The 13495-nt window shown below is 38.7% G+C and overlaps 1 protein-coding gene across 2 annotated transcripts in view; it reads left to right on the forward strand.

Annotated features, from left to right (window-relative positions):
* Positions 1 to 13495, forward strand: part of CTBP1 (C-terminal binding protein 1) — a 235412-nt gene that overhangs the window by 39716 nt on the left and 182201 nt on the right. The gene's annotated exons all lie outside the window — the stretch shown is intronic.

Raw genomic sequence — 13495 nt, forward strand, 5'->3', positions numbered from 1 at the left:
ACTCATTTTAAGAATTTTTTTGAAAACAAAGACTTCTTTTGTTGCCTATTTGCTTACTTTTAGAGCCACAGCATCTCTGACAGGATTTTTTTTGCATTGCTGCAGTTCTAACCATACTCCAGATATGGTTCAGTAAAGTTGCTGCAACCTCTCTTCAGATCGTGGAGGAAAATATTTTGTTTCTTAGTAGAACAAGCATCCCCTAGTATTTGTTTTATAAAGAACACCAGGAGTGTCTCTTCTGAAGTTTGTTTTGAATTTGCTGTTTAAAAAAGTGGATTTTTGATGTTGTCTCCTTTGTTTTTCTGAAGGCAGGACAATATCAGCTGGCTATTCAGGGTCTAATATTAATCTGTGAAACAGTTCCATGTATTTTGGTGGAGCTGCTAATGCTATGGAAGGAAAGGATAAGAGGCAGTTGGTCCTGAGTCCCTTCCATACAGGCTCCCATATTCAAAAGGAGCCCAAGTTTCACTCAGTTCTTATGTAACTGAGGGGATAATCCAGGCAGCCTGCTGGGTTTGGGAGCTTTCCTGTCCTCACAGTGTAGCCAACACCTGTGAAGGATCAAGGAGGAACAAGCAATACCATGCAGAGTTCAGGACTCATTTGAGGAGGAGGTGAGGAAGCTGTAGTGCAAAGAAGATGGGACAGCAGGCACTGTGATGCTCCAAAAGTAAGGAAAACATGGAATACTAACCTTTCCCAGCTATGAAACAGATTCCAAGAGCAGCAATTTTATACAGTGATTCCTGCAGATCTCGTGATGAACACCCTTTGAGGGGAACTTTTGAAGTAGTTGGCTGGTGGAGGAGTTATGAACAACTTGGATTACTAATAATTTAAAGCAGCACAATGAGGTTTTCTTGGAAGACTTTTGTTTTTCCTCCTGGGTACAAGACTACAAAACTCTGTTTTTCTCCAGGTACTCTGATTCTAGCCAAATATAATTCATTTGACATTACTGGAAGAGCTCATAGTATACCAGAAATCAATGGGAAGTTGATCTACTTTATGCAAATTTTTATCCAGACCTTTTTAAAAGTCACCACTGTAGCAGAGTGTGCCTTGGAGAGCAGCACAGGCCACTGCTGAGGGACTCACTGATGGGTGGTGAGTGGATGTCTCTTCTCCTTCTTGGTGACAGTGTGACATTCTCACAGGCCAGAAATGCCATTCTTCTCTCTGACAGGAGATCAATACAGTCAAATGGTTCAAGGGTTTCTTAAAGAAGCATATTCACTATATCCTGACACAGTCTGACACCAGCACATCTCCTCTAGGCAGGAATAATTCTTCATTTATAGTCATCTGCCTGCTAAGGGGTTAAGGGGTTTGAGGATGTGAAGTGGTGGCTTGGGTGCTGCACATAATGTGCAATGCTTCTCTTGGCTCACACCTCCAGCTTTCTTCCAAAATTAAGGAATACAGTTCTTGAGGCATGCAAACTACTTTGTCCATGTCTAACTTCCAGTCTTTTTACAAATTTTTGGAAATCTCTGGTTAGATCTTGAAGGAATATTATATTCACATCTTTGGCCTTATTTTCAGGATGTTATAAACTTACAAAAGTTTAAAACTTCTCGATTAAAACTGCACTCTGCAGTAACAGAAGCATTCTAAGCAATCAGGAAGAACTAACCTCAAGTTAATATGGGTTGGAAATTTTATTTCCTGGTGTAGTGTAGGACTGAAATGAATTTCCATTAAAGATTATTATGGTCTTATCACTTTCCAGACCAGCTGCCAAGTGCATTTGCTTGATCTTTCTTCTGTAACAGATACAAACCCAGCATATATGTTCAAATAAGGAAACTAAAAATAATCTAGCTGCACACAGAGTTCTCTTCCCAGACATGAGAGAAAGTATAAACTGTGGTAATTTATAGTTACATCAGTTACATCTCAGAAAGATACTGAGATGCTGTGATGAATGGAGTTGCACTAAAACCCTTCTGGAATAAAACAAAAGTTTCATGCATTTGAACTGACTTGCACTGCCAGGTTATTGGTGTGTGTCATGCAGGGATCTTCCATTCTGACATGAGCATGGAGAAGCTTCCCAAGATTTCCCACAGCTGCCTAAGGATTTCAATGCCTGTTTGTCCCACGCTGCAAACTTCAGAATTGCTTCACCATGTAGTTTTGCTCACGTTTGCTTCACAGTAGTTTTGAAGTGTGTCTCAAAAACTGAGCAAGCTGCTGCTCTGTGATGTTTGAGAGCTAATAAGGGAACTTTGGAATGCAGAGATAAAGAACCCAGGTCCCAGGTTTTTAAGGTCCTTTCTCTAGATAGTGACATCTCAGCACTTTGTAAACAGAGGAGAGGAAAATCTCATTCAAAACTGTATCTGAAAGCAAATTTTGCAGACCTTCAGCTAAGCAGCTGCAGGGACTTAATTCTCTCCTCTGCCTTCCTGCTGAATAAAAGAATGAGTGGATGAGCTTAAGTGATGAGTGTAGACAAAACAAAATCAGTTTGGAAAATGAGCAGTGTTGGTTACAATATATTATATCATAGCAAACAGTTGTCAGCCAGTTTCAGACGCATGAGACCATCTAATTGTACTTTTAATTCTTTGTTTCCCCACATTCAATTGTGTTAAAATATTCAATATCCCAGCCACTAACATTAATCTTCTACATAAGCAACACTTGTAATTGCAGTGAAGATTGTGTACAGAATTTAGCAAGGTGTGAACGTGCACTGTGTTGCTGTGACTGAGATGGGAGCTGGCTGGAAATTTCTTAATGAAATGGCATGTCAGGAGATGGAGACTGACACCAAAGTGTGGGGAAGAGAATTGCTAATTAAACAATTTCTCTATTTGAGTATGAAAGTTGATTGTGGGAAGATGGTCAGTGATGCCTTTGAGGCTGGATACCTTTGAGCTGTTTCCAGGAGATCCAGGGTGAGGGAACCACAGTGGGAAATAAACTGGTAATTTAACTTGTAGGTATTTTTGTAGAATTCAGTAATATCTTCTGTTTTGACAAACAGATATTCTAATAATGGGGTTTTTATAGCAACAATTTGTAGCACTTGCAGACTGTTTTGGATCTCTAAAATGCAACATATTTTTGTACATCCAGGGTTGCTTCATCACTGAAGTGTTGGATGAGGCTTTGAGTGACCCATGGAGTCCAGTGTGTCCCTGACCATCCTGGAGGGGCAGAGGGTTGGGCTGAATGGTCTTTAAAGGTCCTTTCCAAAGCAAACTGTTGTGTGGCTGTGGGTGAAGGTGCAAAGCTTGACAAAGATGGCTTAAATTAAACCATAAAGGCTGTAAATGGAACTTGTCACTTGTTTGGTCTCTTGTCTTCTATTGCCTTTTTTGCTTAGCAAGGAAGGAACACATTTTTTCAATATCTACTGGAAAAATCCTTTTTAATGTAGTTATACCTGCTCATAAAGAAACGTAGGTCTTTTGACTCCGCAAACTTCCAGGTTTATGTACCAGATATCAGTAGAATTACATTGCAGAAATGTCAGAGAAATGTAGAAATGCTATTGCTGAATGTTATCAATGATCATGTATAAGTTGTATAATTTATAATGTTTTAAATATTGATTTATGGAAAATGCAGAGTAAATTCACTTGATCTTTACCATTTTGGTATGTTTAGGTGATAGAAATTGTCTTCTCATTAAAGTGGGAGAAAGAAATGGTCCAGCATTTGTAATGTATTTTAAAAAACCCCAATAAAGTACACCCAAACACATGTAATTAATATATGGCAATGTACAATTTTTTTGAAAAATACATTTTTAATTCAGGTAGTACTAAAAAATTTAGTTTTACCCAGACACCTGAGCAAGCAATAGATAAATACCCAGACCAGGTATCTTTTATTCTGACTGGAATGAATTGCTCATTTTTTCAACCAGAACTAACTGGAAACAGTCTTTGGAAGTCTAATCATGCAAAATGATAATTTTTTTCCTTCTTGCTTTTTTCTTTCTCCTTCTAGTAACTGAGCAAAAATTATATATGTAGTAGTTAATGGGTGAAACAGTTAAACTTTCTTTCTTAAAATCTTTAATGAGTATTCTAATCAACACAAAGTATTACAAAATTAATTGATACCAGCTTAAGGCTTAGAGATTCCTTAAGTTGATGATGTCAGGTGTATCCAATCTAATGCTGCAGTTCTGTACATCTTGAAAAGATGTGATGTTAGCTTTCCATAGGGAAAAAAAATATATATTCTAATGGTTGTGGTACTGATCCTGTTGTGGTGCTATGTTGCTGCCACAGGGCAGTAATATGGGCAAACAAAAAATGTGACCAACAATTGTATTTGCCTTATCTGTAGAAAGTTATTTCACTGAAATATTTTCTAGGTATAAAAATAATATTGAAGAAATAATGTACAATCATAACATTTAAATATTACTCAGTTTACTTTTCAAGTGAAAAGTAAAGTATTCAATCTCAAAAATGTTTTCCCAGTACTTGATGTTCTTTCTTACAGCAGCAAGGATACAGAAATCCATAAAATCATAAAATGCTTTGGGTTGGGATGGACCTCACAGATCAGCCAGCTCCACCCCTGGCCATGGGCAGGGACACCTTCTACTATCCCAGGTTGCTCCAAGCCCCATCCAGCCTGGCTTTGGACACTCCAGGGATGGGACATTCAGGGCTTCCCTGGGCACAGAATTCACAGGATGACTGGGTTGGAAGAGACCTTCAAGATCATCAGTCCAGCCCAGCCCCAACACCTCAGCTAAACCCTGGCACCCAGAGCCACATCCAGGCTTTGTTAAACACACCCAGGGATGGTGACTGCACCACCTCCCTGGGCAGCCATCCCAACTTTATCACCTTTTGTGTAAAAAACTTCATCCTGATATCCAACCTGCATTTCCCTTGGTGCAGCTTGAGGCTGTGTGCTCTGGTTCTGTCAGTGCTGCCTGGAGAAAGAGCCCAGCCCCAGCTGAGCACAGCCACCTTTCAATAAGGTCACCCCTGAGCCTCCTTTCCTCCAGCCAACTTACTCCAAAGTCTCACCACCCTCACAGTCAAGAATTTCTTCCCTATATCCAATCTAACCCTGCCTCTGCCAGTTTGAAGCCATTCCCCCATGTCCTGTCACTCCATGCCCTTGTCAAAAGCCCCTCTCCAGCTCTCTTGCAGCTCCTTTAGGTACTGCATGGTGCTCCAAGGTCTCCCTGGAGCCTTCTCTTCTGCAGGCAGGACATCCCCAGCTCTCTCAGCCTGAACCCACAGCAGAGGAGCTCCAAGCCTCCCAAGAGCTGAGAGGCTTCCTTTGGACTCGTGGTATCCAACATGAGGCTTTTGGTGTAGAGAAAAAAACACCAGGCCTGCAGGTCTTTGTCTAAATTTAATTAACCGTAAGTAAATTTCTAACCTAAATGTCTTTAGATGTGATTTCTTATTTACTTTCAGAATAGAGCTTTCTTTTTTCCCCCAGTCTTTCTTTTTCACTGCACAAGCATATCTTTTTTTAAGCAGGAGTTTTAAACTGTGAAGCACAGGTTTCTGGACATCCATGGGCCACTTTTAATAGTAGATCCGTGACTCGGACTGTTCATCTGAGATGAACCAGTTTCACATGTGGAGTAGGCACACAGTCCATGTGCCTGGCATTTTGATGTGAGTTTCTCTTTCTTAGAGACAAAAAAAAAAGGTCAATAAATCAATAAAAGGTTAAAAGTAATTTTTTCTCCTTGGTGGTTTGAATCCTTTCTAGCAACAGAGATTCATGAAGTTCACCAGTAATTGTTTCCTTTCTTAGAGAATTCATAAACCAAGGCATTAGCCCTTTTATTGTCATGAGTGCTGACTAATACTTTGCATCCTGTTTTGCTTTCTCAGGTGCATTAAAATATTAAATACATATTATTCATTTGAGTTTCTGATTCAAATAATGATAATTTTTGAATTAAAGGCAGTTCAGTTTCACTGCTATTGTCTCTCAAAGTCCCTGAGATTGTTTCATTCATTTACACACTTGCTGTCTCTTCTATCCAAATCTCCAAAAAGGAGGAGAGGTTTCTCTTTTCTCAACGGGCAGAAGGGCTTCCAGCTCTTCTGCCTGTTGAGAAAAGAGAAACCTGAATGGAGATTGATCTTCTTTCAGTATAATTTTCTTTCTTTTCAGACTTTGAAAAATACAGAAGTGATTAACACTGATCTAACAACTGACTTATTTGACATTTCTGGATGGTTTTTATTTGGATGTTCCAAGCACTTTGTAAAGCAGTAGTTGTGACAGGGCACAGGGCTGTGGGTCTGTGCTGCTTTACAAACCAAAGCAGCTGTGGGTGAAGTGAAGGATGCACCCATCAGGTTCAGTTCCTCAGGTCAGGAGAGTAAGAGGCAAAGCCAGGAATTCAGCATGTGACTGAATCAGTTCATGATGTTACACCACATCAATTTCTTCATTTTCCTTCTTTTACATCTGTTTATGACTAAGACCGAGGATTGTTACAATGCTGGTCTCCCCGAAGAAGCTTGTGCTGAATACCTGAAATGGAAGTTTTTAGAGATATTGTTTGATGAGAATCATAGCTGCAATATTGCCCAGTGATTGTTTTCTGACACTAAAGAAATCAGTTCAATTTTACTTAGAAATGTACATGTCTTAGGTCACTAGCCTTTAATAATTTTCTAATACCTTGAGTTCTTCAATGAAGTTTTATTCATGACCTAGAAATCTGAGATAGCAGAGATGCTTCCCATCTGTCTGTAGTCATACACATCTGCAGAAATTAATTTTCAGCAGTGAGTAATTTTTGGCTTGTGGACAGATGTATAATTGTGAGAGAATGCTGCTAAGGGGGGAAAAAAAATAAGCTCTGGGAAAAACCCTTATGGTGAAGACAAATACCTCATAAAAAGCTTGTAATGACAGAATTACTACCACAACCTCTTCTACTGTTTTCACCATATTCCCTGTCAAAAAGGCCATTTTACAGTCCCGTGCCATAAAAATAAGGGTTTATGATTATCAAATTATTACAGTAAAATTTGGACGGCATTTTATTTGGTGCTAAAGTAATCAAAAAGAAAGAATAGTTCAAAAGGGAATTAAACAGTATTAAAAAATAGTGGACAATATGTCAGAAGCCCATAAGCCTTGGTTTTAGTTGTGTGTTGACAGAGAGACTTCTTGGCCTTATTTTGAATATTGTTATCAAAAGGAAAAAACAGCTTTATTCATAGTGAAAAAAATGCTGATGATACTGAGTTCTCTTCCAGCCTAGATGATTCTGTGAAGTTGTGTTCAAATTTTGGGTGATAAATACAGAAGGGGAGACTGTTGGCTGTGTACCTGGAGCAGAGAACCTCATCCTAAAAAGAACTGGCTTTGCACCAGTGATGAAAAAACTGCTGGAGCAAGTGCAAAGTCTTTTAATCTCAGATGTGGTCCCTGAATGCATTCAAGGACTGTGAAAGAGGGTGGTAAAAAGTTCTTCTGCTTTGGATATGGATGTAAATGCTCCTGCAGTTACAAGGCTTTGTCTTGTTCTAGCACTCACTAACCAGCATTTTAGTGACTCGCTCTTGAATTTAAGGATGCACAGGCTTGACACAACTTAGGATCAGAAATGTGCCCTCCTAGGAGGGTATCAGGGAGCTTGGTCTCTTCTGCAAGTAGACCAAGGGATGGCTTGGTGATACCTAAGAGGTGCCCATGGAAAGAACATGAGGGAGTTCTTCCAGCTGCAAGAAAGATCTAATCCCTGGAAGTTGAAGCCAAACTGACAAGTAAAACCAGTAATAAAGGATACCTATTGCTGGAAGAGCTTACTGTGTGCTAGGGTGGAGTCTATGGCACTGGCAGTTTTTAAATTATGATGATTTTCAGATGTCTCTTTGGCTTTACATTGGAGATATGGTCAGTTTGATGATTCCAGCAGTACATTCTGAGTCTGTGTTAGTAGTACCCATAAGTAATAACTTACTTTAATTTTATTTTGCACTTAGGATGTTTTTTGTGCATCCCTGTGAGCCTCACTCTTCTGCATTTTGTCGTTTATCTCAGCATTTCCTAAGGATCCAAGGGGTGCCCATGTGTTGGAAGGGGCTGCAGCCCCATCTCCCCATGTTCTGGCTCCAGAAGTGGCCACTGGTTTGTGCTTGAAGGAGGGATGCTGTTTGTTCTGCTCTTGCTCCTTTAATTCAGCACCTCATTTCTTGGCAAATGCTGGATGCTGAGCTAAACAGACATTTGGTCAGTGGAACACAGTGCAGTCGTTGCTGACTGTGAGAACAAAGCTTGTGCTGACATTTTCCCTGCCTTTGGCATTTACCAGCTTATGGATTTCTGACCTGGGCTGGTGGTGTGCCTGTTATTATCAGTGGCCACTGATGTGTTTTCCATAAACTGATGTCTTTTAGTTACCACTTAAGGTTTTGGCATCCACAATACCTGTGACACCAGATGTTACAATTTAATTACATACTCCATGACAAAGCTTCCTGTTGTTTTTAATATTCTGGCTTGCTATTCCACTGTGTGCTCCCCAGACACTGAGTTGAGACATGGAGTGTGTTTTATGTGCCTTTGTTGTATTCTACTCAGTCATACTGTCTTCAGGCTGGGGAGTTTTTCAGCAAGCTATTTCATTCTTTGGACCATGCTTACTGCCTCTTCAGGCACTTTTTCTGGTCCTCCATCTTTTTGAGACAGATTCACCTTAGATTTAGGTAATGTCATTAGAATTTTTAGGGTTTTAGTCCTTTTCTGAGTAGCTAATATGTGTTTTGGTGTCTAATTCAGTAATTGATTCATTTTTGTGATTAATTTATTGATCTTGAAGCTCCCTGTACAGTTTCTCTTAGACTGTACTGACATCTAATGGTAAGGCAAAGTGGCTTAGCCATACTTAATGGCAAGATAAATTGTCTGACAGGCAAATATAATTATATATTTGCTTCCTAATTCAGTTTTAGGTTTCATAAGACAAGATGGAATAACTTCAATTTTTGCACAAAAAGGCTGACATATACTTTTTCTCTGGCAATTAATCTCTTTTTGTTCTGCTCCATGTGCTATACTTATTTTTAAGTGTAACCTAAATTTTACAGGAATATTTTGAGCACAGTGATAGTATAGTGATGGTTTCATACTGCAGAAGTTTTCAGTGTAAGTCACAGGATCTTCAGGGAAGGATGTAAGAACAAAAGCTGTCCTGCAGAACTTCCAAAGAGGATGTTCCAGTGTTGTTGTAGCAGTCCCTGCTGCGTTTTAAACAAACACCAAAACAAGTCTTTTTTCTCTTTTACTCATCCCCCTATTTGAGGTTCCTCCATATTTTTAATTGGAAATTTTCCAAAACCATTAGATAAGTACTGCTAAATAATACTTTTATAAATGGAATACAGAAAGAAAAAAAGTTCAGATATTTCTCTGTTATATTCCATGTTTATGTGTAGTACACTGTATAATTTTGAGATGAAAGCATTACCTTGCTTTCATTATGAAACACCAGTCCTCTGATCCAAAATTTCTGTTTTATACAGCACTGATACTGCTGCTACTGACATTAGAAGGGTTCAGCTACAAATTATAGAGCTTTTTAAAGTTTCTTTCTTGCATAATAATCTTTATTTTTCCTTTTCACAGAATTAGAGCCCCTTTCTTACCATAGCCTCAGAAATTTGGCTTTACTGAGTAAATACATGTTTAAGTTAATGTTTAAATAAAAGAGAAGTCTCTTAGCATTTTTGTCTTTTTACTTTCATCTCTTGATCAACACTATTAGATCCTCTTCTTTTTTTTGCCAAACACAAAATACTTTGTTTTGTACTACAGAAATATTTTGAAATTTAGATACATATCCATTTCTTAGTAATAATGTTGAGGTATGGTTGACTTGAATATAAGGATTTTTTTATAGCGAGGGTGATGAGACACTGGAACAGTTGCTGGAGAAGTGTGGGGACTTCTTGGAAGTGTTCAAGGCCAGTTTGGATGGGGTTTGAGCAACCTGCTCTAGTGGAAGTTGTCCTTGCCCATGGCAGGAGGGTTGGACTAAATGATCTGTTTACTAATTGAAACAAACAATTACTGCAAAACAAAATGTATAGTTATTTAGGAAAATTAAAGTATTTCTAGCATGAGGAAAACCACTGTGATTATATTTATATATTGCTTCCTGGGCTGTCCAGAATGGCCACTTCAAGGCTTGTGAGGTGTGATGGAATAGAGATGTTGTCAGTTTGGGTGGGAAGAAAGGAGAAGTAAAACATTAGTCTGGTTTGCCTTGGAAATTTATCTAATTTTTGATCATCCAAACTGATGGCACTGGAATTTGGAAAGTAAACTTACAGTGTTTCTTTTGATAGTCTTACATTATACTTATTCATAGTTGTTAGTAGGAATAAAAAATATTGGAATAATTCACTATGGGTTCAGACAAAGGAGTGTAAGCTAGAATGGCTGAGTTAAGTGAAGGCTGAGATTCCCAAGGGTAGCACAGATCTTCATGGCCTTATCCTCTAATGACCTGTCACTCTCTTCTGTGAATTTAATTTCTGTTCTGGATTTCTCATGCTTCATCTTGTGATTTGGGGTGGCCTACAAATCTGTGCCTGCAGCTGACAGTGGGGCAGAGGTGGAAATCAGCCTTCTGCAGTTGGTATGCTGTGGGTGGAAGTCTGTGCTCAGGAGGGTTTGTACTCTGGGTCCTTTCAGAGCGAGGTAACTCAGCAGAGGTGATGCATTTTTTCTGTTCAGACCTACTTGAAACTGGTCCATGCCAACCTCCCCCCTCAGACTGATGTAAAGGAAATGGTCCAACACTGCAAGCTACAACATTTGGGGTTTGGGAGGAGTCCTTCTCGTGGAATTTGTCACAACCCACACATACACAGGGTGTATGTAATTAGCTTACTGTTTTCTCTCTTATAAAAATTAATCTCTTAGTTTGCTTCCTTTTTATCCTTTTTCTCTGGAGAAATAATGATGTTTGAATGGGCCTTCCTTCAAATCTTCTCACTCACAGTTAGTGTTTATCCCTCATTCATTACCAGTATTATCTGTTTTGAAAAGTGAATTCAAAGTTGACTTGTTTACCATTTCTGTTTTAGCCTGTAGGATTTGCCCTCTCTGCTGGAAATATGTTGGAGAATCACTTTTCCTTTTATCTTGAAGTCTCAGAGTAAATATCTCCCTTTCTTAAGAGAGAGCTAAATGCTCCAGCAATACCCCAAGAGTTATTCTCTCTAAAGTACACTGAAATAATCTGATTAACTGAAGGAAAAACTCTAATACTGTTTGCAACAGTGTGTATTTTGATCTAAAATGTGTCCTGCTCAAAAGGGTTCTGCTGTAGATACTACGTGACATATATGATAAGCACTATATATTCTTAAATCACACTTGTTTGGATTTTCACTTAATCTTAAAATATTGAACTACAGAAGTCTGGTTTTAAATACTATTTGGTATTTGGTGTTCAGGTTTTTAGATCATCTGGCACTGTGTATTTTTAGTGAGTTTCTCAAATACAACTATTCATGTTGTGGTTTAGCAATTGCATAACTAACACTTCCACAATTACAAGGCTTTTGTTTTGCTGGGAAGTGCTTCCCTTATCATCATCTGCTCTTTCTGTTGGAACATGATGTGTAATAAAACTGTGTGAGGGTTCAACTTAGAATGGTGTTAACATGTGAATTTATTTTTTGCCCAAATATTTTTTAAACTTATGACAACTTACTATCAATGAAATAATGTTAAAACAATGCTTGAAAGCAAAAAAAATACTTGATTTATATGGCACACTTTGAAGCTACTGCAGACAGATAGAAAACATCTGGTGGCACTTTCAGTGGTAGGTCAATAGTTACAGATGGTCTGTTCTTCACAGCTGTCATCCAGCTTTGTATGCAGAGTGACTACAGTGGAAAAATCTTTTACTGAATGAATAAACAACACATCACAAGGAGGCCAGCAGGCCTGTATGTTTCTACAAGATGGGAAATTAAATAAGCTATACAAATTTAAACTAAGATTAGTGTTTAAAATGTGCATTATATTCTGGTTTGGTTTTTATGCTTTAGATCTTTCTATGTGATAATTGAAGGAAGTAGATTATAAAATAGAAATGATAAGCAAATAAATGAAAGACTAGTTTAAGGCTGATCCTGTGCACAGGTTTGGGGTGTTGGCTTAAGCCAAGGCTGGTGGTTATATAGTTCTATACTTACATAGATTTAAGATTTTAAAATGTGTGTTAGATTCAATGTAATGCTTGTGCAGTCTCATAACACAGCCACGTTCAATATTAAAGAACATTGTATTTTGGAACAATGCCAATGCTGAGAAATGCAAAAGTGAATTTCTAAAATGGCAACAGTCTTTGTTTTTTTAAAAGTAAAAAAAATTGTGTTCTGAATTCCTCATCAATTTTTCTTCTCCCTTTCATGATGGGATGTTATATTCAACTGGAATCTATACAAAACAGCAGAAGAATCTTGAATTTGGGGATAAAGAGATATGGAAGGGGAAGTGAAGAGGACAGTGAGACAAATGACAAGTTAAAAGTACGATGAATGTTGCATATTAACTCCTACTTAAATTATAAAAAATCAAACACAAAGAAGAAACTTCATTGAAAGTCCAAATGCACCGAGAAGGGCAGTACTGGTAAAGATACTTAGTTTTAAATGCAAACGTGCAGTTCTTGATACTAAAAAATATTTTTCTTTATAATTTCAATGAAATGTGCCTATGTCTGGTTTTAGTGCAGTTCAGCATCTAGAAAGAAACAAGCAGATTTCTAGGCTCAGTCACTTGTAAGGCCATTTAATCCTGTCCACTGATGTTGAAAGCTGCTGGGCAGGAATAAAAAGAAACAGGGAGGTGGGGTGTTTGGCTCATTTTAGTGTGCACAGTGCTTGCACTACAGTGTGCTCTGTGTTTGTTTCTCAAAGTTTACTCACACACTGAAAGGTGAATAAAAGTGCTGCTCTGATTATGCTTTTTAGAGCATCTGTACCCATAGTTTGACCACATCCACTTGCTCACGTGCATTTTATATTCTACTGCTATGATTAGGTTCTCATTGAGGGATTTTTCCTCCTCTCTTCCCATCCCCCCTTCCCACTTCTCAGTGGTTTGGCTTAAAATGCAGCCTGCTTGTTGCAATGCCCATGTGCTGCCTTGCCCAGCTCCACAGAATCTGAAAAGTGCCTGCCCGTGTCTGCTGCCAAAGAGCTTTGCCTAGTCATGCATGAACCTGCTCCAAATGCCATTTGGTTGATAGAGATGTTGGCATTCCCTCTTGTCACCACGATGTGTTTCCCAGTGTCTCTGCCCCTTGACTTGGTTTCCTTCAACTTCCAAGCTCTGGATTACATTATCATCAAGAGCCTGAAAGTTCAGAGTGAAAGAAGTATTTTCTCTCGCTGTGAGCTTTGTGGTGCAAAGTTGTGGCTTTCCAGTTTCGTCTCAGGTGAACATGCTTCTGTCAGTTTATGGACCTGTGCCTGCCCAAGGTGCCTGCATTTTTTGG

The sequence above is a fragment of the Passer domesticus genome, chromosome 4 (genome assembly GCF_036417665.1).
Source record: "Passer domesticus isolate bPasDom1 chromosome 4, bPasDom1.hap1, whole genome shotgun sequence".
Taxonomy (NCBI): Eukaryota; Metazoa; Chordata; class Aves; order Passeriformes; family Passeridae; genus Passer; species Passer domesticus.